The sequence below is a fragment of the Mustelus asterias genome, chromosome 7 (genome assembly GCF_964213995.1).
Source record: "Mustelus asterias chromosome 7, sMusAst1.hap1.1, whole genome shotgun sequence".
NCBI lineage: Eukaryota > Metazoa > Chordata > Chondrichthyes > Carcharhiniformes > Triakidae > Mustelus > Mustelus asterias.
The window spans coordinates 86035405-86063139 of NC_135807.1; the positions used below are offsets into that span (position 1 = coordinate 86035405).

A 27735-nucleotide genomic window follows, 5' to 3' on the forward strand; every position below is an offset into this window, starting at 1 on the left:
ACAGAGCTTTCGAAGTATCTGCCAATTCTTCAACTCAATGGTAGAAATTTTAACTCTGTCAGAAAGTTGGGGTTTCAGGTTCCACTCTAGGCACCTGAGTACATGAACTAGATTGACACTTCAGCGTGGCAAAGAGGGAGGGTTACGCTGTTAAGAGTTGCAATTTTCTTTGATCAGATGTTAAACCAAGACCCTGTCTGCCTTCCCAGGTAGAAGCAAAATGGTACCCTGATACTATTTTGAAGACGAGGAAGGCAAAAAAATAATTTCATTGCTGCTTGCCGAAGTTTTGTGGGTATAAAATGGTACCGCGCTCCCAACATTGCCACAATGACTACACCTAAATTGCCTCTAAAGTGCTATTTTATGTCCTGCGAGTTGTGAATGGAACCACATGCGTAGAAGTTTTAATTTAAAAGGTCATTAAATTCGGGCATGTTGAGAATCGGATTTTGGAGGCAGTTAGAATATATTTTGGATCAAGATTAGATTGTTTAAAACTTGGTGGTGAATAGTATGGAGGGAAACACAAAACATATTTCCGAATTGACAAACTGAAACATTTTACATTGCAATTCATGAAAAGGTGTTGCTAATGCGTTCTAAGCGAGGAGTTTTTAAGTCATAATGCAAATTTTGATCCAAGGTTGTAATAGCTAATTTATTTTGATTGCTAATCTGACAGGTACAAAATCCATCACTAAGCTGAGCAAACCAAATGCAGATTTCTTACTTCACACACATATGTTCATGTCACAGTTACAGCACTGGAATAGGAATCCAGATTTCATGAGTTCAATTTGTTGTGCAGAAATTGGCAGTTGTGCTTCCTACAATATGACAGTGGCTATATTTCATAAAGTATGTCACAGGCTGCAAGGTACTTTGGGGTATCGGGGGATCGTGAAAGGCACTAAAAAAGGTTATTTTATTCTAAACAAATGGTTCAGACAAATGGATCAAAATAAAAATGGTTTCTGCTAAATCCAATATCTCCCTCTCTTGTTAAGAGCAGAGTTACTTCTTCTAAATAAGAACAGAAATGGTTGCCAAATGTATAATCTGCTGAGAAGAGCAGATATAGGGCAATGAATGACTCGCTTGCTGATCTGTTGAACCAACCAAAATATAGCTCGGAAACTTCCCCAAAATGAAAACACACAGAGACCCTTTTTTAAAAAAAATGGATTAATTTTCTTGTTTGTCAGAAAACGGATCATGAATTAAATATATTTTACAGCATTCTAATAAATTGGAAACACCTATTTGAGACAAGTAACAAATTGAATGAAGTGAAATGCACAAAATCTCAAATACAAAAAATTCCAAACCAGTCATGTGCAAGACAACATCACGAAACTAAATCTGTCAACTGCAGAAGCGTGTTTCCCTTTGTTAGATAAGACAACACCCTAGTGTTACCAAGCAACAAAAGATGTTGGAGAGTGCCAAAAGGGAGCTGTGTAGATCCTGGGAAAACTGAAAAAGCTATTCTGGCAATTAGAGATATAGTTCTTGCCTCCAGTTCTGTTCCCATGCCGGTCGAGGTGCTCCATAAGAATATACAGTTATTTAAGATGTGTTCAGATAATTACATACATGAGGACATTTGAAAACATGAGTTGCACTTACATAATACTGTACCATAACTCAGACACAGTCGCATACAATGGTTTGTTTCCAATTCAACGGACAGCATCTCAGATAATGCAGTATACTTTCAGTACTGCACCACAGTGGCAGTCTAGATTCTGTGCATGTACTTGTCTCAAAGTGAGATCTGAACCTACAGCCTGTTGACTCAGAAGAGAAGTGTTTTTTCAGAGTGATGCATGTTATAGGCATCATTCTGATGAATAATGTAAAACACTGCTGAATGGGGAAAAAAAACCTCAAATGCAGAAAATGCACTCCTCTGTCTCAAGCACCAAAATCTTCACTAGCCAGGTAGCAATTGCAAAGTTAAATGACAATAATTAGTAAAAGTATAGCGATTAATCAAGATTTTATATGGGAAAAACTACACTCCCAGTCTTACGAGCTGCTGATAAGGGTTAGAAGTTTGCATGCTCCAACTGAGGTTCAACACGGCCTCATTGAATCTGTCCTTACATATCATAGATTTTTTTTAAAAATCAGCATTTACCAAATCATTCTCTGCCATTACAATCTAGATAAACCTCTATGTTTACACAAGTCATTGGCATTTACAGCATGCTCAGTTACATATTCCCATTTAAATGCAGTAATCACGTAACACTTCATTTATTCTTTCATGGGGTGTGGGTGTCACTGGTAAGCCTCGTATTTGTTGCCCATCCCTAATTTCAGTGGTTTGCTCGTCCATTGCAGAGGGTAGTCAACCATATTGCTATAGGTCTGGAGTCATATGTAGGCCAGACCAGGTGGAGAACAGCAGATTTCCTTCCCTCAATTACATTAGTGAACCTGATGGGTTTTTGCTACAACCGATAACTGAGACAGGACTTCAATTCCAGATTTATTAATTGAATTTAAATTCCACCAGCTGTCATGGCAGGATTAGAATCAGTATCCCCAGAGCATTAGCCTGGGCATCTGGATTATTAATCAAGTAACATTACCACTTTGTCATCAGCTCCCCATATCTATTTTTCCCCATCTTATCTATTCATCCCACTTCCAAAATATGGTCTAAGTCGGCAAACATTCCAACCATGAGAGACATCAATTTAAAGATATTTCCTCCTTTTTTTCCCCCTGAAGTTGCTATACAAATTAACCTTTTTGCTCGTTTCAAATTAACAGTGTTATTCTATTCATGAAAGGAAACAAAGACCAGGCATTTGTACCACACCAGCCCAGGACACCCAAAAGCATTTCTGAAATATAGTTACTATAATAATGTAGGGAAACAACAGTCACATTCCCCTGCTCTTCAAAGTAGTGTTAGGCAAACTTGAGGGGTCAGGGGCTCAGTTCAACATCTCCTCCAGAGGGCGATAATTTTAATAATGCAGCATTCCATCAGTACTGCACTGAAGAACGACCAACCAAGATTGCGTGCTCAAGTCTACTGGAGTCAGAGGTCACAGTATCTGACTCAGAAGCAAGAATGCTACCACTGAATCAAAGCTGACACTTAAAATCCTGTTTTTTTCTCCCCCTCAGGGATACAAAGTCAGGCATAAGAATTGCTAGTAAAATAGTGGAAAGACCAGGGCTGAGATTCTCTGGCCTCCTCTCAGCATTTTTCTAGGCGGTGGGAAACGGCACACCGTTTGCTGGTGGCGGAATCCTCTGGTCCCGTCGCTCTCAATGGGAATTCCCACTGAAGCACCCCACATCACTGGGAAACCGCAACAGGGCGTGCACCACCAGAGAATCCTGTCGTTATGAACGACCGGAGAATTCCAGCCTGATGGGGTTAGCCTGATTCTCCTCCAAGACTAAAATTGAAATCCCTTCTCTCACCTTTCAGGAAAAGGGTCAGTGAAGACTAAATTTTTTCAAAGATCAGAAAAGGAACGGTGTGGTCAAAGTCCCCATGGATTTATTTTCATCCGATAATTAGTCCTTCAGAATAAACATGGCTACCCACAATATGTCTATATTATACACAGAGCATCAGTAAAGCCTTTACATTTCATTTGACAAATTTAAATTGAAGACATTATTGGAGCCTATCAAAGCAAACACTGAGGGGAAAAGATGCCTACTGACTTAGAAGCCTGCCCATCAAAAGGGAGTTCAGATTTGTGGTCTCTTGAGAGTTTTTGAGTTCAAACATGTTGCACCAATAGTTAGCATTGCATTCTCAAATGAAAGTAATTGGAAAAATCATCTTTGAAGGATTAGTGAGGTTGGATTAAAGAATAAACTGCACATAACTGCAGAGTGTTGAACATATGACACTGCACAAAAAGTGCTTGAAAGTACAAATTTGCTAACGGGAACTAAGTCTTAGTTTCATGATATCACAAGAGTGCAGGGAACAAACGCCATCATCAAAAATACTTGCGCAACAAATTCCTGTCGCGAATGAATGCAAGAAAAATAAGTTCCTACATCTTTACAAGGCAGTTCACAGTCCAATCTTCTAAATGCCCCACAGTCCAGTTAAAACACCTCAGTGAACTTCAATTAATATTGACAATATTAGCAGACGTCCCCAAGGTTAGTTTAAAATAATGCAGCATCATTTATGCCCCTAGGCCCATAGACATCTACAACAGCTTTGTCTCAAATCTCTTTCACTGTCATGGACTTGTTCATTTGAAGCAAAGCTGGTGGCACTCACCTTAACTATAAATCAGAAATTAATCTTGCAAAGCTTATAGTTTTTTTAAAAATCACAAAATGTTATTGTTTAAAAAGTTTACACTGTAAAATCTAAATACATTTCCAAGTACTTTGTCACAAAGTACTGCACTGTAACTTTATTGCAGTGTTAATGTAAGCCCACTTGTGACTAATAAATAAACTTTAATTTTTTAGCTTTTTCTGCTCAAGTATCGCTTCATAAACATGGATGAATGGTACACACTCTTTTGATATTGATGTCTGGGAGAAGCAATTAGCAAAATGCCTGCAAAAAACAATAAACCAACACCACATTCCACCTCTCAACATTTTAATCCTCCCAAACAAGAATGGTGCTGTTGCCAACATTTACAAGATATAAAAATAATTTAATAACTTCCAGATTTCACAGCAAATGTTTTCATTAGTTTGCAACAATATCTCACTCCCAATATAATTCACACAGTTAACGCCAGATTAAAGCACAGGTCTAAGGCATACTGAGTTGCTGGTTATTACTCAACTATCCACGAAACAAAACCTTAAATAAACAGTAACAAAAATGCTGATGGTTAAATATTTTACTTCTCATCTAGCATTACTAAGTAACAATATAGACTGCCCAGATGCCCCATGCTTGTCACCATCCAGGACAAGGCAGCCCATTTGTTCAGAACCTTTGCAATTGCTTTAAACATTTGCTTCCTCCGTCATGAGTGCACAGTGGAAGCAGTGTGTACCGTATACACGATACACCGCAACAACTCGCCAAGCTTCCTTCCATAGCACCTTCCAAACACCAGTGACCTCTACCAGCTAGGACCAGGGCAGCAGATACATGGGAACACCACCACCTGCAAGCTACCCTCCAAGCCACACACCATCCTGACTTGGAATTATATCGCCATTCTTTTAATGTTGCTGGATCAAAAACCTGGAACTTGCTTCCGAACAGCGCAATGGGTTTACCTGCACGAGATGAACTTCAGTGGTTCAAGAAGACAACTCACTACCATCTTCTTGAGGGAAATTAGGTAGGGACAATAAGTGCTGGCCTGGCCAGCAACACCCACATCTCATGAAAGAATTAAAAAAACTCTGCATAATATGATCGCTGAATCGTTGAGATATTATACCAATCATAGTTTTGCATTTCTGAGACTCGAATGGATTACTGAAAGATCTGAAGTACAGGAAAGAATCTTCTACTCTGGATGAACAAATAATTGAAGTGGTACCTGGAGCATAATCCATACCACCCATTGACCGATCAAGTGAAGAGCTTGAATTTAAGGCTGCCTAACTACGGACTGCAAGGCTAGCAGAGGACTTTAGTCGGCTAAAACATTACAGCATAGGTCTGTACCTTTCCACACAGGCATCTGTTGAAAGTAGGTTGCAAAAAGCCCTCATTAAAGAGTCTGGATATGGGAGAACAGTTCAGTGAGCATTTTGCTGGAGAGCCAGTCACACTCCAGTCACTGGTCTGCTGCAGGAACTGGGCTCTGTGCCAGCAGATCAGCACGATTTCAAGCACTTGACCAAATCTCAAAAAACACATTTACCCCCATTCATTCCAAGAGTAGCTGATTCAGTTAAAAAAAAAAACCCTCTTGGGTGTGCCCCAGGAACAAAAGATTAAATTTTCAAGCCAAAATTACACTGTGGGTTACATTTCTCACTATTTTAATGGAAACATGTTGCTGTTTGAAATAAATTCATTAATTCCTCCTCCAAAACTGCAGGAAAAGGAATTTGAGATTCATACATTGGTATTGCACATTGCAATTTCAGTTACCATTATACTGAAACACACAACTTGGGAAATCCCATCAAAAAGCTTCAGTAAAAATCGTATATAGGTCACTGGCTTTCTAAAAAAAGCAAATAGCGGCTTGGGGGGAAATCCTTTTCATGCAGTAAGCGGTTAGTATCTGGAATGCAATGCCGGAGAGATAGGTTCAATTAGAAACATTCAAGAGGGTATTGGATTGTAATCTGAAAAGGAAGAACGTGCAGAGCTACAGGGAGCAGGCCAGAAAGTGGCACAAGATAAACTGCCCCGATGGAGAGCCAGGCACAGGCCAAATGGCCTCCTCCTATGCTGTAACAATTATGTGCTTCTGTGAATTAAATCTTAGCATCATTCAAATTCATCTAAACTCATGGCAACTGTCCGACTTTGGAAAGAGCAGTTATAACAGGTCTAATGTTATTGACTTTGTAGGTTATTACTTGACATTTTCAGTGCTGTACAAGAATAAGCATATGGAGCACATTAGTGCAAAATTCACACTTGCTCCGTTTAAACTGGACAAATGACCAAAGAAAAATTTGTCCCACTGCACAATGCGTACAGTCATGCTAGTAAGCTACATATGCACAATGTAAACCACAGATTTTACCACGCTGTCCACCTGTAAGGGAGGTAATGGTCTAGTGGTATTATCATTGGATTATTAATCCAGAAACTCAGCTAATGTTCTGGGGACCCGGGTTCAAATCCCACCACGACAAATGGAAGAATTTCAACTGATGACCATGAAACCCATTGACGATTGTCGGAAAACTCCATCTGGTTTACTGATGTCCTTTAGGGAAGGAAATCTGTCTTCCTTGCCTGGTTTGGCCTAAATGTAACTACAGAGCAACAGTTGATTCTCAACTACCCTTAGGCAACTAGGGATGGACAATAAATGCTGGTCCAGCCAGCAACACCCATGTCCCACGAATGCATCAAAAAAAAACAAGAACATGTTCAAGGATTAGGAGCTCAACCAGAAAGATCAGACTAATGGGAAGAAAAGCCATTGAGATGTTGACTTGTGAAAAGGGGAGACTGATAAATCTTGCAGCACCAGCTGCTGAAAAACATAAAAGCTAGACATATTCCGAGCCCACTTGCCTAATCGGTTTGCAAGATTATTAAAAAGATTATCAGCTTTTACAATTGATATTAGGGCTGAACTTTAGTCAGAAAAACTACTCCTGGGTTAGATGGAAACGACAGTTTTTCTGTTGCGAATTTGAGTGGCAAACAAAAAGAGACAACAAACTATTCCATTTTATCAATTAAATTAAATTGGAAATATCACACAAAAGATGCAGTTACATCTCTACTGCTTTAACACATGCACTGCATTTCAGATTGGGCACAAGGCCAGCCAACCTTTGGTAGTTAGATCACTACTTTTCCAAAACCCAATAGTCACAACTGTTCATTAAAAATATCAGAAAACATCAGCTCCATATTTTAAATTTTAAGCAAAGAAATTATGATTCTATTTGTCAGGAACATAGAAATTGCTAATGACAAAAGATTCATTTAGTTCACCTTTAACCTGCCCAGTGTTCACACAAAAGAACAATAAGGTGTTCAACTAATCATAGCAATCCATCTCCATCAATTAGTGTACAACAGATCCAGACATGACACAAAGCACACCCCAGTGTGGAGAGCTTTGGGGACTGGAGGTCCAAAATCATCTGTTCTTCCCCGGCATGCAATGCTTACCACATGCTATGTCTCAAATTACTCTCTCTACCCTTAAATTTATCTGATTTGCATGTGATTTTATCATACTAACTGCTTTCACTATCCCCCTGAGGAACCCATTCCAGAAATTGATCAATTGCTCACTGACGTACTGTCTTGTAGATCAGTTTTGAACTTCCCCCCTCGCACCCACTCTTTAAAAACAGCTTCAGTTTTTCGGTTCTATTGTTCTGGACAAGGCAAAATAACTTGCCCAGGTTTATATAATTCATTTGTTTTAGCATCGCAACTGCTGCAATCACATCACCTCACAACCTTCTTTTTTCCAGTGATAATATGTTCAATTTTTGCTGAGATTTCATAAAGTCATTTTTAAATGTTCTAACTAGGGAATGAATTGGAAAAAGATAGATGACCTATTTGGAAAATACATGTTGTTTCATTCCAGTTAATCCAGTTATTTTAAATAAATGCTGGGAAGATTTTGCCTTGTCAAAGGCCACCAATGAAAAATTGCACACACTCTTTAAGTAATGTAACAGCAGCATGGTTCCCATTAATCAAACTGTTTTTTCATATGCAAACAGTTCATGTAAAAACTAAAACATAACCCTAAATCTGGGTTAGACATTCCAATTCCCTTACTTTGTAGAGGATTTACTCATTATTTTCTTAAACATATGCTAAGAACCATATGTAGAAGCTGTAGTTAATTAGGAAAATGTGGTCAAATCCTTTTTGGAGACATATAGCCAGTCAGACACACCACAAAGTTTATTCTTGGAACCGCGCATTACTGTGCAGTAAACATATTTATCAGCTGATTCAGTGGGATCCATAATCAAATATAAAATATGGGTTTAACAATAAATATGAATAACATGTATCTATATGGTGCCTTAAACATAATAAAACCTCTCAAGGTTCTGCATCGGAGCTTTACAAAGCAAAGTTTGACACTGGCGAAATCATGGCTGATCACCAAAATCTCCATCAAAGAAATAGGTTTTGAGAAACATCTTAAAAGGAGGAATTCTAGAGCTTGTGCCTTGCCAGCCGAAGGGACAGTCACCAATGGTAAAACTGCAATTTACAAGGCACCAGGATTAGAGGAGAACAGATATCAAATGGTAATTGGGATAGAGGAGATTAGAAAAATATTGACGGGAGACACCAAAACATTCTCCAAATCAATTTTTTTCTATAAAATATCCCACCTGAAATATCAACATATTCTTTTCCTTTGAGGCTAACTGATCTATTCCAAGTTTCCAATATGGTTATTACATTTTCAATAAAGCAAAAGATTAATAATTGTAATCCTAGAGAATGTATTAAAATATCACCAACAACATTCATATGAAACATCAGAAGCTATGAAACATAGCTATATAGATATAACTACGGCCTAAAAAGAACCCACAATTTGCAATTATAAATTCTTGACCTTTCTAATGAAAGCAAATAATGGATACCATCTGTCCAACTTCCATGGATGTGCTTTTTTATATCAGTTTGGTTAATGATTTGATCCAGTTGCACAATGTCAGAGTATTTACTAACCAGCTCACGGATGCCATGTTTTGGACACCTTAATACAAATCAGATATAGATGTAATTGGAAAGATACAGCGAAACATGACCAAGATGGCTCCACACCATTGGTGACCAAATTAAGCAGTAGACAAATGTTTTTTTTTTAAAAATCATAATTTTCTTGAAGTTTGGGAACTAAAATAGAAAGTCAAAAAGAGCAGGGCAGAGCCTGTGAAAACTGTAATGGGGAGCAATGAACTGAAGTCTTCACATGAAAAATGCCAGTACCTTTACATTTGATGGCCTTGTTATTTTTAAATATCCCATCCCCAACACAACTGCATATTGAAACCTATTTTTCCCTGGTCCTTTCCCTTGTGTTTTGGCTTCCTCAACATTATGCTGTTGAGAGACATTACAGCAGCATTCTGAAAATCTATTCTGCGACCTTTTCACAATGTTTCTGGACTTTCAATGTCATTAGCTTGGATTTGAAGTTCAAGAGGGTATCATTTCTGGACTGAAATAAAGAGCTGTTTGGTGAGTGGCAGCAGTTGTGGACAGTTAGTAAATGCCACGACGTCAGCTTTATTCCCATCCAAAACTATTTTTAAATGATGCAATAACACTTCTTCTTCACATTAATGCAGAACAGTTTTTGGTCAAATGGACATGACTCACCACCTTGAACTTCAAACCCAAGCTAATGAAATTCTAAATCCAGAAACATTGTGAAAAAGTAGAAGAATAGATTTTCACGGTGCTGCTATAATGTTCCATAATACTGAGGAAACAAAAACACATGGAATAACGTCCTTGCCTAACTTCCGAGGGCACTATAGTAAAGTGGCACAGCATCCCCTGCACAGTACAAGAGATCAAATGGTCCACTGGACCATGCAAGAAATTAACATATGTATGATATTTCAAACACAGCAACATATTGTCCCACTTACTCTGTTCCTCACTGAAGATCAGCCTTCAACAGTTAGTCACCCACAGCAAGGCTCATCGGTAGCACTCTTCCTGTATGTGTGTGTTTCACTTTGGGTCAAACCAATAGCAGGCAATTGATTCTTTAAATACTACTGTAATTAAAGTCACATGACGGTCTATTTATACTGGTTACAAATTTTAAGATGCAGCAAGGGTTCTGGACTCCAACACCCTCCCACTGTAGTAATATATTCTAGAACTAGCCAAACCAAACAGGAAATGACCAGGCATGTCTTCACTAAAAAGTGCAGGACAAATTATATCGACCAATTAGCAGTGTTATCAAGCTACACTTCTCATCGATGCTCAGTTTGGGTTCTGCCGGGGCTATTCGCCCCAAATCCTATTAGTCTTGATCCAAATATAAACACAGGACCTGAATTCAAGAGACCAAGTGAAAACATGTTCGCCATCGATACCGCTGACTGTGGCATCAAAGAGCTGAGTAAAATTGAAATTGATGGAAATCAAGGTAATTTCTGTCCACTTGCTGGAGTCATGCATGTCAAAGGACGATCATTGTGGCTGTCAGAGGCCAATCATCTCAGCTCCGAAACATTTCTACAGGACGTCAGGACAATGTACTAGGCCTAACCATCTCCATACTTCAATGATGTTCCTTTCATCGTAACATCAATACTGGGGTAGTGCACTGACAGCCATTCTTTTTGGCAAATCAATTGAACTAAATGAAACAAACTGAGGGACAAAGTAAAAGGGGCAGCCCATTAAAGGGGGGGGGAACCATCCAAAACAAAAAAAAAGTGTAAAGGAAACTTAAACCATCAAACCAAATATGAATAATGGGGTCAATAATATACCCCATTCCCTGCAGAGCACAAGGAGCATGGAAGGTCTCAATGGTGCCGGTGGACAGTGCATCCTCCCTCTCCAGGAACACCCAGCCGCAAATGTAGATGTGGTAGAGGGGCATACGGTCAGGTCAGATGACCTTCTCGGTCGCCCTCTGCCTAGACAAATATTTAAGTGACTGGACCAATTAAATGTCTGGTCACCGAGTCCCAGGATGTTGATTGTGGATGATTCGACAATGACAATGCCATTGAATCATAGAATCCCTACAGTATAGGAGGTCATTCAACCCATCAAGTCTGTACCGAACACAATCCCACCCAGGCACTATCCCCACAACCCCACACATTTACCCTGCTAATCTCCCTGACACTGAAGGTCAATTTAGCATAGCCAATCAACCCAACGTGCACATCTTTGGACAGTGGGAGGAAACCGGAGCACCTGGAGGAAACCCACGCAGACACGGGTAGAACGTGCAAACTCCACACATACAGTGACCCAAGCCGAGAATCAAACCTGGCTCCCTGGCACTGTGAGGCAGCAGTGCTAACCACTGTGCCATCTGTAAATGTCAAGAGGTGATGGTTAGGTGCTCTCTTGTTGGAGATGGTCATTGCCCAGCACTTCCTTGACACAAATGTTACTCATTATTTATCAGCCCAAGATTGAAAGTTTTCCAGGTCTTCCTGCATGGTGAGATCGGACTGCTCATTATTTTAGGATTTGCGAATGGAGTTGATCATTACGCAGTCGTACACCCCTCAAATGCAATCAGCGGACCTTGCCAGATATGTGACACCCACATTCTAAGAACAAATACAAAAAGTTTACTCTCCCTCTGCAACAACTCGAAGACTGATTTGACTGCACATCCCAGACCTATGACTTTACCATACAAGGACAAAAGGTGGCAGGAGCACCATCACCTGCAAATTCTCCTGCAAGTTAAACCATCCCGATTTAGACATGCATTGCCATTCCTTCACCGCCCCTGGATGAGAACTCTTACCCAACATTGTGGGGGAATCCCTTCAGCACAAAACATCACAGTTCAAGCACAAGACCCTCCACCAACAATCACAATTACAGATGTAAAATAATGTCAGCCTGGCCAATGACATCCACATTCCAAGGATAAGTATTCATGTTTCTGTAATGCTCTATTAAACTGACATAACAGAAAGCCGGTTTTCATTTTAAACATACATTTTAAAACAGGAATGTTAAATGCATGACCTATGGTCTGGATGCAGCCTGCAGAACTATTTCTGGTCAACCTAGTTGTTCCACGCATTTGCAAAAAGGAACCTAAACAGGCATCAGACCCTTCTTTGCATAATTAAACCAACTCAACCATGATTTCAGGTGACTGCCAGTTACCCTTAAAACAGGGAATCAATATGGTGACAACCACATGGCTGTTGAAGATTAGATGTAGTGCCTCAAGCCTGCAAATCAATATACATTGTACCTATTTCACACCCAAAAAATGAAAATTACCACCCAATAGATCCAAACCACAGTACTGTGATGGTGGATCACATTCATTACCTAATGTTTTACACCTCTGCTTTAACGAATGATTATATACATAGATAAATAATCTTTACTTAGATAAGAGGTGGTACAATTGACTTCATTGTTTGCATGGGATTATTTATTGTTGCAGGGTTCCATGCCTTGTGTACTCAACTTGTTAATGTTAATTGACTTTATATAAACAAGAGGTCATTATGTAGATTACATTATATATCTGGGAATGTTTACATGACAGTCAAGTAATCAAGGGGCCTAATTTGCAACAATCATCTGACCACATTGATGGGATTATTTGAGCATATTTAGTTCAATTTTACTGAATGCTAACAGTTCTTTTGTGCTACCTACAAGGATACTGTGTTATGCACTTCCATCACATGATGACATTCGCACTGCAGTAATAATAATTGCAAATTTAGCAATAAATAATTGTAGCCGATTACCAGGAATAACTCCCACTGCTTATAGCAGGCACGTTGGTGTCAACATAATTTGGCTACGATACAAAGTGAGCAATGTAATTAAAATTTTGGGACATAAAATACATAAATAAAAAAATCTTACAAAGAGAAATACATAGACTATATAATTGACAATTTTCAAAATTATGAGAATTGCACTTCCAGCTGTCCTTGACAACCTGAAACAGTGGTAACAAGAGGTCACACCTCATCCCATCACTTGCAGCCTTCCACCCACAACAACAAAGAGTACCAAGCTGGCTTGAAGGGTCCACAGCAGTTTTAGAGGTCACAGGGTTGACTGAAGATAATGTATGTGCCCGTTTGATCTAAGCCACACAAATTGTGATAGGACTTAATGACAAACACTTAAAGGCTACATTAATGAGATGCAAACAACTGCTCGAGCTGCCCAAAATAGTCATCATACTGAACAGACGTTAAGTGGCATCTCAGCAAGCCAAACATAATGACAAATGGTCAGTGCTATTTTCCCAATGTCGACGGCTGGGCACAATCAGTGGGGATGGTAAAGAGCTGGTGACTGCAATTCTGTGACCAAAAGTACTATTGCTTTAAAAGTACTTGAGGCATTGGGAAGGGAAATAACAAAGGACTAAATTAACCCAACACGTAGGTATAAGGATGGAATAACTGGTTACGAGCTTTAATTTTGCTAGCAAAGCATCCAACATAAAACTGCTCCATCCGAGATAGCATACAACAGACATCTGCAAACAGCAATTCAATTTGTTGCAAACAAACAATTCATATCAATGTTTAGTTTTCCAGGTCTGCAGTTCATTGGTTCAAGACTCACTTCAGGACTTGATAATATAGGATAAAACTTTTCAGTACACTACTAAGGAGTGTGCTATGCGAGCATAGGTGCCATCACTCAGCTCCAATGTTAAAACAGTTTTTCAGATGAATACAATAGATCCTAGGATTCTATTCAGATAAGAGCTGGGAAATCGTACCATTGACATGACCAACATTTATCCCTCAAACAATATCCCCAATAACAGACGAACTGATCATTTCTGTATTGTTTTTGGCTGCCTCACTTTTCTGCATATTTTAAAACTAATACATTGGCTATGAAGCTTTTTAAGGGTGTCCTGAAGATATGAAAGGCACTGGAAAACACAATTATACGTTATTTTCTTTGTAGAGTAATTTGATAAGCAAAGTTCAATATTTATATATCCACATGATTATCTTGTGATGCACTGTTACAGAGCTCATAACCAAAGCTATATGTTTAAAATATTTAATTCTGATTCTTAAAAGTTCAAATAATAATATTTGCCAGCTTTTAATTGTTGAGAAATATGAAGCTGGTCCACTCTGCGGTCATAATTGTCAGAAATATTGCAAAAAAAACAACCCATTTACGCAATGTAATGATGTGGCTCTGGGAAATCACTGGCCACAAGACCTGTGGGTGCATTACTCTTTCAAAAGAAACTTTTGTCAGATGATATACCTTCTCTGATTACGATATCATGTGTGTTTCAAATCAAAAAAGGTGTCTGAGGTATTTTAAATCAAAAGAGATTAGCAGAACTTCGGGCCTTGGTGATGAATATGTTAACCTTCATGTTACACGTTAGTTTCTCAATGTTTTCAGCTCATCCAATTGAGCAGCCAGTGCTGGACAGACACATACTTCCCTCCAGCCAGGCAATATGTCAAGGTGCATGCATGACACAACTAGAATGCTGATTATGTTGGACAGGTGTCTGGCTGCATGCTGGAGAACATCAAGCAAACAGGTTTATACATTTCAACCTTAGCAAACTGAGGGGATTTCGGTGGGTCACCAGTCGAGATAAATTGTTGAATTTAGGATTATCTGAAACAAGCTGTATAACTCATACAACTAGATGTGCTCACGTCAAGGTGCCTCAGCTACACATTTAGCAATATTTATGGTCACAAATCAAGTTTATTAACAACATGAATACTTTCTTTATTAAAACCGCCCTATAACTGCTGTGGTGTTACTGATGGCAGTTGCAATCCAGAATCGAAGATCCCAGATCTGGATTATAAATATGAATACTGGTTTGCATCAGTGCTTTTTCATGGGTTCTGTAAAACGTGCAAATCTCCTATTTCCCACAGTAACAAAATTAATTCTTACTTTCCCCATTTTAGATTCCCAAGAATACACATAATTTGACAGCTGCAAAGACCAGCCATTACCAATACAATGTCACTCAGAAACTTCCTTCTACACGATGCCTCCAGTTGCCTCCCTCTGGCCAATTTGACTGAAATGTGTGGGAAAAGAATGTGGAAAAACTACTGATGCAAACTCCCACGTTACCGTCGCATCAATTAATCATTCCACTCAACCACCTGGGCAATAAATATATTAACATGGATCATGCAACCCGATACTGGAGTACACATAGCTGCAAATACATAAAATACTTGGTGTGAAATTTAGTAACAACTAGAGCTTTGTCAACAGCTAGGACCTGGATATGGGTAACACTTCTCTCCTGACATTAGAAGCAAACCAGATACAAAAATCAGTGAAAGAAAAACAAACATTTCACACTTAGTGATTTAAAAGATTTTCTTTTGGACCCTTATGCATTTGGTATTATCCCTCCCCCAAAGGCTGACACAATATTATTCTAAATACCATTTTAGACAAGTTTAGTCCTTAGCTAAGCTGCTCCATTATAATTGCAATACTGACATTTAGCTGACAAAGTGAAAAATTGCTTGGGTACATCCTATTTGCAAAAAGCAGGACAAATCCAGCCCGACCCATTACTGCGCCATCAACCCACTCACAAACAACAGCAAAGTAAATTAAAGGAGACAGTAACAGTTCTATCAATGAGCACAAACTCACCGATACTCAATTTTGGTTCTGTCAGGATCACTTGGTTACAGACCTCATTACAATGGTCAAAATTCCAAACCCAAGGAAAGAGCCTTTAACATCTATGAAGCATTTGACCGAGTGGGGCATTAAGGCGGCAGAATAAAACTGAAGTGGATGACAGTTAAAGGAAAAATTCTTCAGCGCCTGGAGTCATCCTGGCATAAAGGAAGATATGATGTGAAGATGCCGGCGCTGGACTGGGGTGAACACAGTAAGAAGTCTCACAACACCAGGTTAAAGTCCAACAGGTTTATTTGGTAGCAAATACCATAAGCTTTCGGAGCGCTGCTCCTTCGTCAGATGGAGTGGAAGGGAGCACATTTCCACTCCATCTGACGAAGGAGCAGTGCTCCGAAAGCTTATGGTATTTGCTACCAAATAAACCTGTTGGATTTTAACCTGGTGTTGTGAGACTTCTTACTGTATAAAGGAAGATAGTCATGGTTGTTGGAGACCGGGACACCTCTGAATGAATTCCTCGGGCCAGCTTATAAAGCTTAATTATCTTCAACTGTGCCATCAATAAACTTCCTTCCATCATAAAGGAAGTAGAGCCGTTGTTTGCTGATAATTGCATAATGTTCAGCTCCATTAACATTTCCACAGAAAATTAAGCACTCCATGCCTGCCCCATAAGACCTGAACAACATCTCAATTTGGACTGCGAATGAGGAAGAAAGAATGAGTGCTTAAGCATCCACATTTTCCACCAGAAGCATACAATGGCAATAATGTGCATTTTTCTACAGGATTCACTGCTATAACTTACCAATACTTCTTCGATAACTTCTCCCAAAATCATAACCTCCAGCGGTGAGCAGCAGCAGATGCATGGAACACCATTAAGTTCCCTTACAAGCAACACAACACCCTACTTGGCCATGAAAACTTCATTCCTTCAGCTTTACAGGGTCAAAATCCTGGAACTCCCCATCTAATAGTGAGAACATCTTCACCACGATGCTTCAAAGGTTAAGCTTCACCATCGCTTAATCAAGTATTCTTAAGGACTGGCAATAAGTGCCAGCCTTGTACAGGTACTTTCATCCCTGGATTTTTTTTTAAAAAAGCAACTATGTGCCCAAACAATTCTAACTCATGCTAAAGACATCTCCAAATGTAAATACAAACCTAACACATTGAAATAGTTCATCAAATAAATTAACTTTAATGTATTCTAATGCTGGAATCTAGTGAGACCGTTTGTGCATATCCTATTTGCCTACTCCAAATTAATTATCCACCTTCTTAATTAGAATATGGTTATCATGTGTGATGAATTAATGCTTCTCAAATGTGAACTGTCAGCAAGCTGCAATGCATGTAAATTCCTCTTAAAAAAATACAGGATGGGTATTTTCTCCTTTTGGCATGACGTAGTCTCATCATACACCTTTTTTCGCTTAAGAGCCAACAGCTGTCAGTTATAGTCTTCCTTGTGCACTTTATTGCATTTAGTCAGGCAACCTATAATTTGCAGTTCCAGCTGTCACAGACTCACTAATGGGACTACTGTAACATTACATCCACTTCTGAAGCCACAGGCTTTCTGCACTAAAAGAAAAAAATGCACTGAATTGCCAGGGTTCATTCAACTCTGAAGATCATTCTACATTATTTAGTAGACATATAAATGTAATCATACATTTTCATGACCCAGGAAACTAAAGTTATTAATATTCAGAACTACAGCTTAGCATTGCTGCTTCACTATGACATTACTTCAAAAAATAAGCTATGTTTAGAAGGTCTACATTAGACCTCGATGTTATGCCCCTCCTCCCAGTGTATGCTTGCAATAAGGATTGTTGTCTACTACACTGACAGGGTCATTATCCTCCGTACATCACAACACAAAGAATAGAGGATGCCTTACAAGATTTTAAAAACATAGGTATTGATATTATTCAAATATATATTTAAAAAAGTAAAAGATCTGTGTTGCTTTAACAAATAATTTTAAGTGTTAAAATGCCACATGATTTATTTATAATTAGTTCATCCATATGGTCACCCACCATTAAGTAATAATAATCAAATTGTGCCACCTTTTCTGCTCTTCTGGTTCTGTCTTAAAATATACAATAAAAAGGAAATATGTACATTTCCTGAAGTATCACAAATATAAGCCACAAATAAAATGTAAAAATTAAAACAATACCACATAGAAATAAACTCATTAGCGTTTGGCTGGCCGAGGAGCCATACATTTACTCAGACATCAATTAATTTCTTATACTGTTGTTTCAAATGGACAGTTATCAGGAAAAAAATTATAACTATGAAAATATCAATTGCCCAATTTTCTGCGCACGTCTATTATTTTCATAATTTCAATCACAACAATTATTTTTTGTTTGTTGATATATTTCTTCCTTCCTCCTTGGGTCCTACCTACTTTAAGGAAGGCGCTATTACCAGGTTTCTGTCACTTGGTCATTTTATTAGGCACGTGATAAAGGGTTTGTGCACCTAAACACCACCCCCCGCCTCCAACCTTCTAGGAGAGAACTCATTCTGGCAGCATTGCTTGCTCAGGTGTGTTGGAGAATGCAATGTGTTTTAATGCAGACAGCAACTATTCCTTCCATCCACAGCAAAACTTAAAAAACACCCACCTGCATGCAACAGGTCACCCCCTTTTCCACCACCTTCCCCGCTTTATTCAACAGGGTAGCAACTTTATCCTCAAATTCTTCCTCTCCAGCCATCTCCTGCCACCGCTCCCCAAATCCCAAGGTTGGAGAACAAAGATATCAGCAGCCAACAAAATGTAGGTGAATGCAAGTGATAGAGGTACAGGTTCCAATAGGACAAACAAATTTTGCTGATGCTTAGCATTTGGGTTACTTTTCCTGCACTTAGAACAAACTCACTTTGTGCAGAGAAAAGCGACAATCTCCTCTCTCTTTACTGTATCTGTCTCTCTCACTATTTCAAGAAGGGCCTACCACACTTTTTTTCCACCACTACAAAAAGGATACAGCTTTCTCCTCTAAGCCAGATCCCCAAGTGGTCTTTATCCCTTTCCATTTTCTTTTAATTAACAAGGGCTCTCACCCTTTCTCTTTCCATTCTACAAACCCCTTAACAGGGTCCCCTTCCCACACACAAGCACTTGTCCGCTTTAACCCCCCCATTGCCCCCTCCACCTAACTGAGCTGCTGCAGGACTAAATAAGCTTATTCTGTAATGAAACCCAATGCACTATTATACTGGATTCAGACTTGGGGCTGCAGAGATATTGCATGCCCAAATCTTCATTTTCTTCTCTCTACCTCATTTCTTTTTGTTGTTTCCATTCAGTTTCTTTTCCGCATCTCTTTCTTACTTTTTTTTTGTCTTGCCTCATGCCCCTTGGCATTTCTCCCCAATTTCTGCAACCTACACAATACTATGTGACAAGATTACTGAAAAAGGCACAGAGAATAGGCCAATATAAAATCAATCATCATAGAAATGAACAGAAAAATGAAGACCTTGTGATAAATTATTTGTAGCCTTTTGCAACCATGCCTGAGCTTGAGTCATGGGTGCAGCCAAAAAAAGGAGACTCAATTGGACATAGAGGAAGGGAAAGAACAACTTTGTTAATGTCAGATTCTCTGTCAGCATATATTTAATTCTGCGAATTGACAAAAAGACTGGAAAAAAATCGAGGAGACTCCGATGGTAAGCCTAAAATATATGAATCAACATAAAACTATTCACTGCTAGTCAGAATTAACCATGAAAACGTATTCAACACTGTTTCTGCCACATGCAACTTGAGTGAATTTCCCCACAACCCACAGACAAGTTTGTTTCGCAAAACAAAAGGCCCAAGGTTTTCACTGGGATACATTGGTTTTTCCATAGTTCAATTCACTTGGAAACAGCCAAAGCAGCACAATTGATTGAGGAAAATTACAATCAGCAGGAAAAGAATTTCCACAAATTGTGGCTCTCTCCACAAAACTGGCCTGGCCCACAGGCTGAATTAATTACCATCCCAAGTTTCCACCAACTACACTCGTCTTTGTGAAGGCCCTTGGAAGTTTTCTTTTGCCACAAGAACACTAATAGACACCTTTTAAAAACTTCTAATTTACTGAGCAATGGACAACTCTACTAAAGTGACTAGTGAATGGTTCTAGATAGCATTTTTCAGTTATTTAAATTCAGGTTACTCACAAGTGACTATACATTGATTAAAAATGCTTACCTTTTGTGAAAAACCTATTTTCTGCTGTATTAATGAAAGTGCAACAGGCTGCCACTCTTAACTATATTAAGATATACTTTTAATGCAATATTCTTCAAAGAATTGTTCTAAAATGATTCCTGATTGCACTGATTTATGGCAGATTTCACATTTGTCAATATGCAAATGCATATGATAGAAACTTGAGCAATAAAGGAAAGTTTGAAAACTAATACAATTTGTGCCCAATTTGTCCACTGTGTTCAGTGAAAATTCTTGGCCAACAACCATTTGACATGGATATTAATACAACTGGGATTAATTTTGACTGATAGTGAGATAGCAATCAGTCCCTTTTACTTCTCATCAATGTTTTATTCCCAATGATTTCGCTGAAAATTAAGATGTACAGCAGACTGCCCACTCGCTGGCAATAATCATCACGCACTGTCAAGGTTACGCACTGTCAAGATTACCCACTTGTATTTTTCTCCCACTGTCTTTGAGATAACATGGCACACAGTTTATATCACCTACAATAAGACCTTCAGCTGAAATTTTACTGGCACTTGTAGGATAGACTATAAATCCCAGTTTCCATTGATGACACTCTACATACAGAAGGTCAGTAAAGAAGCAAACTAATCAAATGGAGATACAAGTGAAGAATAATAAAACAGTTTAATAGCTTCAAAGCAAATTTACAAGATTAAAATGAATAGTGCTTTGGCAACCTTACATGTCAAGCACTTTCAGCAACATTTCCGATACAATGATTCCATTTCCCATCATATTCCAGACAGTTGTCTTAAACACTTGCTATATTTATAACCATCTCCCCAATCATTTCCAAAAAGTAACTAGTCGCTTTTATTTCCCCATTTGACTTGTTTTTGTAAAAACATACAATTTGTATATGTTCTCTGTTGCATTTATTCTGGTGATGAACAGATTACGAGTGACCAACGCAAATGCTAAATAACTCAATCCAAAAATTTTCACCACTGAAATATAAAGCAGTGTAAAATCTGCATTTGGTTTCTTTATATGTTGTGCTCTCAGCCAGATGATTTTATAGGCCTCATTTGTATGGAGTTAGTCAGTCACCCACCCTAATCCACTACAAGGCAAGCAGCAGCCAAACATCATCACATACCTGCAAAAACAATCCTGGCAATAAATTGGTTTGATTGAAAGGTCAACAGGTGATCAGAGTTACAGAATGGGGTTTGGGGGTGGCAGGTTTGGTGAAGAAACCCAGGACTTGAGGTGGCTCAAGGTTCCCTGGTGGGACTTGGAGGAAATTTAAATACATATAGCATCACCAAGCCTCATCTGACCCTCACAACAGCTCTCAACAGATCTGGTTTGATCAGAGAAGGCATAACTGCTCACTGACTCAAGCATCAAGCTGAAATTGCAGTTGTCTGTCCAGATCTCCACACTTGAAGAGCACGACTGCATTGTTTTCCGATGGGTGTCCCACATTCCCTCAGAAAACACGTTACAATCCAATAAGATTTCATGTGGCCAATACTGAAATTATTTTTAAATAATATTGGAAATGGCAATATAGGAAGAACTACGGTACAGACAAAAAAAAAAGTACTCTGAGGGTGGATTTTTGTTGCTTCAGAATTTAGTTGCTTTATCAGAAAGGCAGCGAGGTCTCAAGGGCTGCTCCACTACACCCTCCCCCACCTGGGTTCCATTTCCATGGGGCAGGTTAACATTTCCCCCGAAAGAGTAATTCTGCTCCTTCAACATCTGTTCAGGACTTAGGCCTCAGCAACAACCAATCATTGCAAACTAAATACTTTAATCTGCTGAATAAATCTGTCAAGGGTATTGAGTCTGAGTTCTGGCTGCAAATTGATAGGAGGCTGCTGGAGGGAATGTCGTTTGATGCTGAAAACTGAACAGCTGTGTCCGAATTAAAGGCACAACATCCTTGTCTCAAAAAAATTTGAAGCCAAAAAGCAAATTCTGCCTAGCCTTGTATGGACATTGCCATAAATGAATGGCACAATACATATTCAGTAATTCTTGATATGCATAATTGGTAAAAATCAAAAGAATCTTCTATGTGCTATGATATATGCTGGAAATCTGAATCAGGTCAATGAAAAATTAATTCCTGATGATACTCATCAATGCATGCAGAGAATAATTTTACATTGTCCAACAAAGTGACTACTTTGAGGCAGACGTGTAAATGTTTTTATTTGTTGATCCCAGTTACACAAGGTGACACCTCATTTCAATAATCATTGTATCACAATTATCTTCAGAAACGTTATGCAGTGAAGCAACAAAAATCCAACCTCAGAGTATTGTGTATTTTTTTTTGGTTCTTCCTATACCGCCATTTCCAATACTAAATATTTAAAAATAAGTTCAGTATTGGGCACAAAATTAATTACAGTACAAGGCTACCACTCGTCATATTGTTTTCCATACCTCTGTAGTTAAATTGGTTTGAGCTATGTAAATATAGCCCAAGCTATTACACATAATGGAAACTAGGCAATGAAATATGTAAGGAACAGTGATTAAATAGGCAATGCACCTACGGATAGTGTGCAGCAACTACCACAATGAAATGCTTCAGTCTGTGAGTATGTCAGTCAGATGTAATATCTTACAGAACAATGAGTAACCAGGTCAAAGCAAGACATCTTGCCAGAAGCGTTGTGGCCTCTGATGGTCTAGCAGTATACCCATGACAGCTGCTTTACTTCTTATTGCATTGCAGCAGATTAATATACACAAGCATTTGTTAAGACAAACCACATGAAAACAGAAAATGTTCCAAGCAAGTTTGAGCTAAATAAATACTCAATGACCTGATGTTACTGCTGTGGTTGAATCATCCTTAGAACTAAAAATTTCAAGGTCAAGTCAATTTGTGAAAATTACACATACTAACAATGCTTCCAAACCAACAACTCTAGTAATTGTTAGCACAGAAAGCACATACAAAAATAATGCTCTACTGACTAAACCACTGCATTTTCCCCCTGTAAGGAAAGTACAAATTTACTCTTGAAGGTCTTAATTTGGAGTATGTAAATACATTCCAAGTGGATATTCTATCAACAATTTCACCACTGCACCTTTACATTGATGCTGTGGCTAAATAATTATCCAGACATATCAAGATCATGACAAAAAAAAAGCTTTTATTTCCAGGGTTTTTTAATTTAAATTCGACAAAAGGTGGCAGTATTTATGAAGGCAAATTCAATGTTGCATAAATTTTAGTATCTTAAGCAGTAAATTAGAGATACCAATAAATATTTAAATGATTGTGAAGATTTAGCATTCACAATATTTTAAAGGTACCTGGGTAGATTTAAAGCAATGTGCAGGATACAGTTAGTTACGTGTAGCAGAATGACTTGGAGCAAACAGCATCTTTCGTAGTCCCGAATTAATCGCTGGCACTTATTTGGTGCATTATCAAGTACACGTGCCCCATAATATTTTAAAACACAGCAGAAGACTACAAGGACATTTAAGACAATCTTGTTTGGAAAATATGGAACATACTAAAGTTGAAATGCATCAGCTGTGGTGCAAGTTTCCAAAGATGGATTCCACAGCCACTTCTCGGGGTTTCTCTTGATGGCAACCATATGTTGCTAGAGACCACTAACTTAAACAGCGAGGGGAAGGGAGAGATGAAAGTCAACCTTCCCCTACCCCAGGAGTGAGAATAAAGTGTGAGAGAGAGAGAGAGGAGGTGGCAGGGTGGGCAGTAGATTCCCTCATTCACGTTGCGGCCCGGAGTGTGTTGTCACTGCAGAGCGGACTACAACTGCCATGTACTCCTCACCACACCCACCGCATTGCAGAACTGCTGGGGAACGGGGAAACAATCAAAGCTGCAACTCATCAGACTGACCCAAAGAAATGAATCACGCAAGGATCCCCCTCTCTTTCCGTGCAGTGACACGTAGACATAGCAGCAGTCAGGCACAAAATGTCGTGTAACATATATATACATATAGAAACAGGAAAAATAATTTATCAATCCCCCCACGCCCTTACAATTACCCTTCTGAAGGGACCAAACACCACGCAGCACACTTCCACATCCTATTTCCAATTTCAAGTCTGCCTTTTCAGAACCTTACTTTATCCTAGCCTCTCAGCCATCCCGACAAGCAGCACCCAAAGTGGCTCCCTGCAGTGTGCGATCCGACACTGCTGTGCTTTGGAGGGCAGATCTCCTCTGTATTCCTGCAGTGTGCCCCTGTTCAATCCAGCAGCCCAGCCAGCCTCCCTCCCTCTGCCAGGGCAGGAGATCTCTGTATTCCTGCAGCCCCCGCCTCCTCCTCCCAGAGATGGGAAGCAGCAGTCAGTCAGGAGAGAGTGAGCAGACTGGGAACACGCCACACACACTTACACAGTGCAGCAGCTCAGGATAGCTCCTTACTGTACATCCTGCTGACTAAAATAGAAAACTGACGGGGGGGGGGGGGGGGGGAATTAAAAACAAAGTTAAATATGGCGCCGAAGCCAAGGCAACAGGCAGAGAGGCGGCGAGAAGCAGCACAGGCTGAGGGAGGGTAGCAGCCCGGAGACGTACCTTGTTGTGTCCTTTTGCAGCAGAGCCGAGCCCGGTGACCGGGAGGAGGAGGGTGATGAGCAGCTTCCTCTTCTCCCCGGAGCCGGAGCAGACACCGAGACGCTCACACTCTCCGGAGGCTCTGTCTGTCAGCGAGCCGGGGGTCCCGCCAAATCAGTGCGCCGGCCTCCCGCTCCCTGCCTCCCGCGCTGCCTGCAGCCTCTGGAATGTCCCCGGGAAGCCGAGCGGCCACTTGGCCCTGGCGGCTGCGCTCTGCTCCGGCTGTGTGTGTGTGTGAGGGGCGGGGGGGAGGGAGCACCGTGACTTGTTTGTCTGTGCGCAGTGTTACAGTGTCTCCGACTGGAGGCTTGAGGGGGAAGGGAGGGAGGAGCGCCTTCTCCACGGGGGCTGAACCTCAACCTGCCCCCTCCCCCCCCCGCCCGGGGGCAAATAGGCGCCCTGTGAATCAGGGGCTTCTCTCTCTCTCTCCATAATGCAGTCTAATTAGAAACAGATTGCTTCACTACAGCATTACACACCCAAAGGAACTTCCCTTTAACTGCACAGTTTCGCAACATCTTCTGCACTTATTAATGCAAAACTCCCCCCCCCCAAAAAAAAAATCAACTATGGGTTGTAGCATACACACGGACAGCAGAATTGAAAGGATATTAACTGTGGCGAGGGAGGTTTAAGATTTATTTAATGCACAACACTGCACCATTTAAGGCGATGGAAGCAAACTTTCCGAGTAATGTGCATTCTCAGAAAAAAAGGACAACCCCACCAACCTCCCCCCGGTGCAAAATCTGTATTCCGAACTTTCAATTATCCTGAAAGCGTCTGGACAACGCAGCCAGACGGGCGGGTTAAAGTCTGTGCCGGACCAAGCGGCAGACAGCTTGTTGATGCGGCAGGATTTAAATTCCATAAAGGTGTTTTATATCGCACCTTTAGTTTAGCAGATGTGTCTGCCAGTTGATCGTGCCCCACAACAGACCCGGGGCTGAATTGAGAGGGTTACAGACTGAAGGCTAGGTCTACCTCCCATTCATTTCAGCTCCCTCAGTTATTGGGCGCAGTCATTCCTGCCAGACAGCTCTCCTAATTAGATAGTCGGCTTTTTCCCTCAACTATCAGAAATATACTGTGTGGTGGAGATAACTAATTCTCCAAGAGCTATATCCTGTTAAAATACAAGAGATAGTCAACATCAAGGAATACAATTCATTGGAATATACTGCCTCAATAATGAGAAATCATTCTAGTGTAGAGGCGTCTTAAATGTAAAATTGGCTGGACAAATAATTACATCAGTGTCCCAAGTGTATTTTCACCCATACAGATCTTCCTCCTCTTTCATAATCTGGTGGGTGTTCATATCTCAACCACGCTGTTTGCGGAGAAAACTCAGGTAAAGATTATGTGGTTAAGGCGAGATGGAAAACGTAAACAAGCTCAAAGCAGGCAGCCGCTCGAAACAATACCTCCAAACAATATTGAAGGAAGTCATTCAAGCAAGTTGGGTGTGAATGTGTATGCACAGTAGTCCCAGAGGAGGGTTTATGAAAGGGAATGTTTATTCTCACAAGATCTCTTCTGTTTAGTTCATGTTTCCCTACTAAACTGACATTAGACGAAGGAGGGTGAACAAATGTGCTAGCGCAAGATCAGCAATTGCTTCTGCTCCAGTGGATAAAACTATAAAACATATTATAACCAACTTTTCCTGAAAATAGCATACCCGAATTCTTCCTTGTGCCTGGGAATTCCGTTTTTGGCAATCCTATCAGTTTGACTCTTGGTTCCAATTAAGCATCATACCCAAATTGCTTGTACCTTCTGAAGTTTCAGTCACCTTTTTAAGCTTATAGAGTCATAAAGGTTTACAACGTGGAATCAAACCCTTTGGCCCAATTTATCCATGCCGTCCAGTTTTTAACTACTAAACTAGTCCCATACAGATATACCCATCTTACCTATGTAACTGTCTAAATGTTTTTTAAAATACAAAATTGTACCCACCTCTACTACTGGCTCAGGCAACTCATTCCAGACCCTCAGTAAAAAAAATGCCCCTCTAGGCTCTTTTGTATCTCTCCCCTCTCATCTTAAACCTATGCTCTCTAGTTTTTGACTCCCTACCTTTGGGAAAAGACCTTATCTATGCCCCTCATTTTATAGACCTTTATAAGACCACCTCTAAGCTTCCTACTCTCCAGGGAAAAAAGTCCCAGTCTATCTCGCCTTTCCTTATAACTCAAACGATCAAGTCCCGGGAGCATCAGAGTAAATCTTTTCTGCACTCTTTCCTGTTTAGTAATATCCTATATCATAGATTACTGAACCAAAATGATTGGATATGGAGCAAAAAATATATAGATTTTGGACAAGTTAAAAAGTGATTGCAACACTCGGCAGGTAATGGAACAACAATGGAGAAATCTGACAAATCATCACTTCAGGTATATGAACTCTTGTCACAACACTATCGCTCAGAAAAGGCTAAGAAAGCACCATGCATGATTTTTCTCTTGGCTGAAGTTAGATCAAATCCAGTGTCAAGTCAAGAGATCACCAGGTGTCTAACAGCCATGAAAATATCAACAACTGGCATTTATTTACAACAGGGACCAGATAATAAATTTCCCTCAATGAATCACTTAATGCACTGGTATCAAGGCAATTTAGATCTCTGAAAAATTATACTTTGCTAAAGAAAGCAATCGGTAGCTACAGGCGACTTGTAACACCCTATGTTATCTTCAACTCTGCACAATTAAATTCTGCACAATTAAATTCTGCAACTCTTGTTATTTTTATCCCATCGCCACGGGCTCATCCTGTGTTGTTGTGTTCAAATCTTGTTCTGTATTTCATTGTTTACATTAACTCATCAATTGTGATCATGGCCCAAACAGCACATCCACAACAAAACACTCCATC

The 27735-nt window shown here is 39.8% G+C and overlaps 1 protein-coding gene across 48 annotated transcripts in view; it reads right to left on the minus strand.

Moving 5' to 3' along the window:
- Positions 1 to 25151, minus strand: part of LOC144495829 (band 4.1-like protein 3) — a 189304-nt gene extending 164153 nt beyond the window's left edge. For 44 of the 48 annotated variants that reach the window (XM_078216409.1, XM_078216407.1, XM_078216419.1 and 41 more), the window contains exon 1: positions 24811 to 25151. The gene's annotated coding sequence lies outside the window, so the exon portion shown is untranslated. Of the gene's footprint in view, positions 1 to 24355; positions 24675 to 24810 lie in introns of those variants that run through there. The other 4 variants (XM_078216415.1, XM_078216397.1, XM_078216402.1 and 1 more) reach the window with 4 other exon arrangements.
- Between the last annotated feature and the right edge of the window lie 2584 nt (positions 25152 to 27735).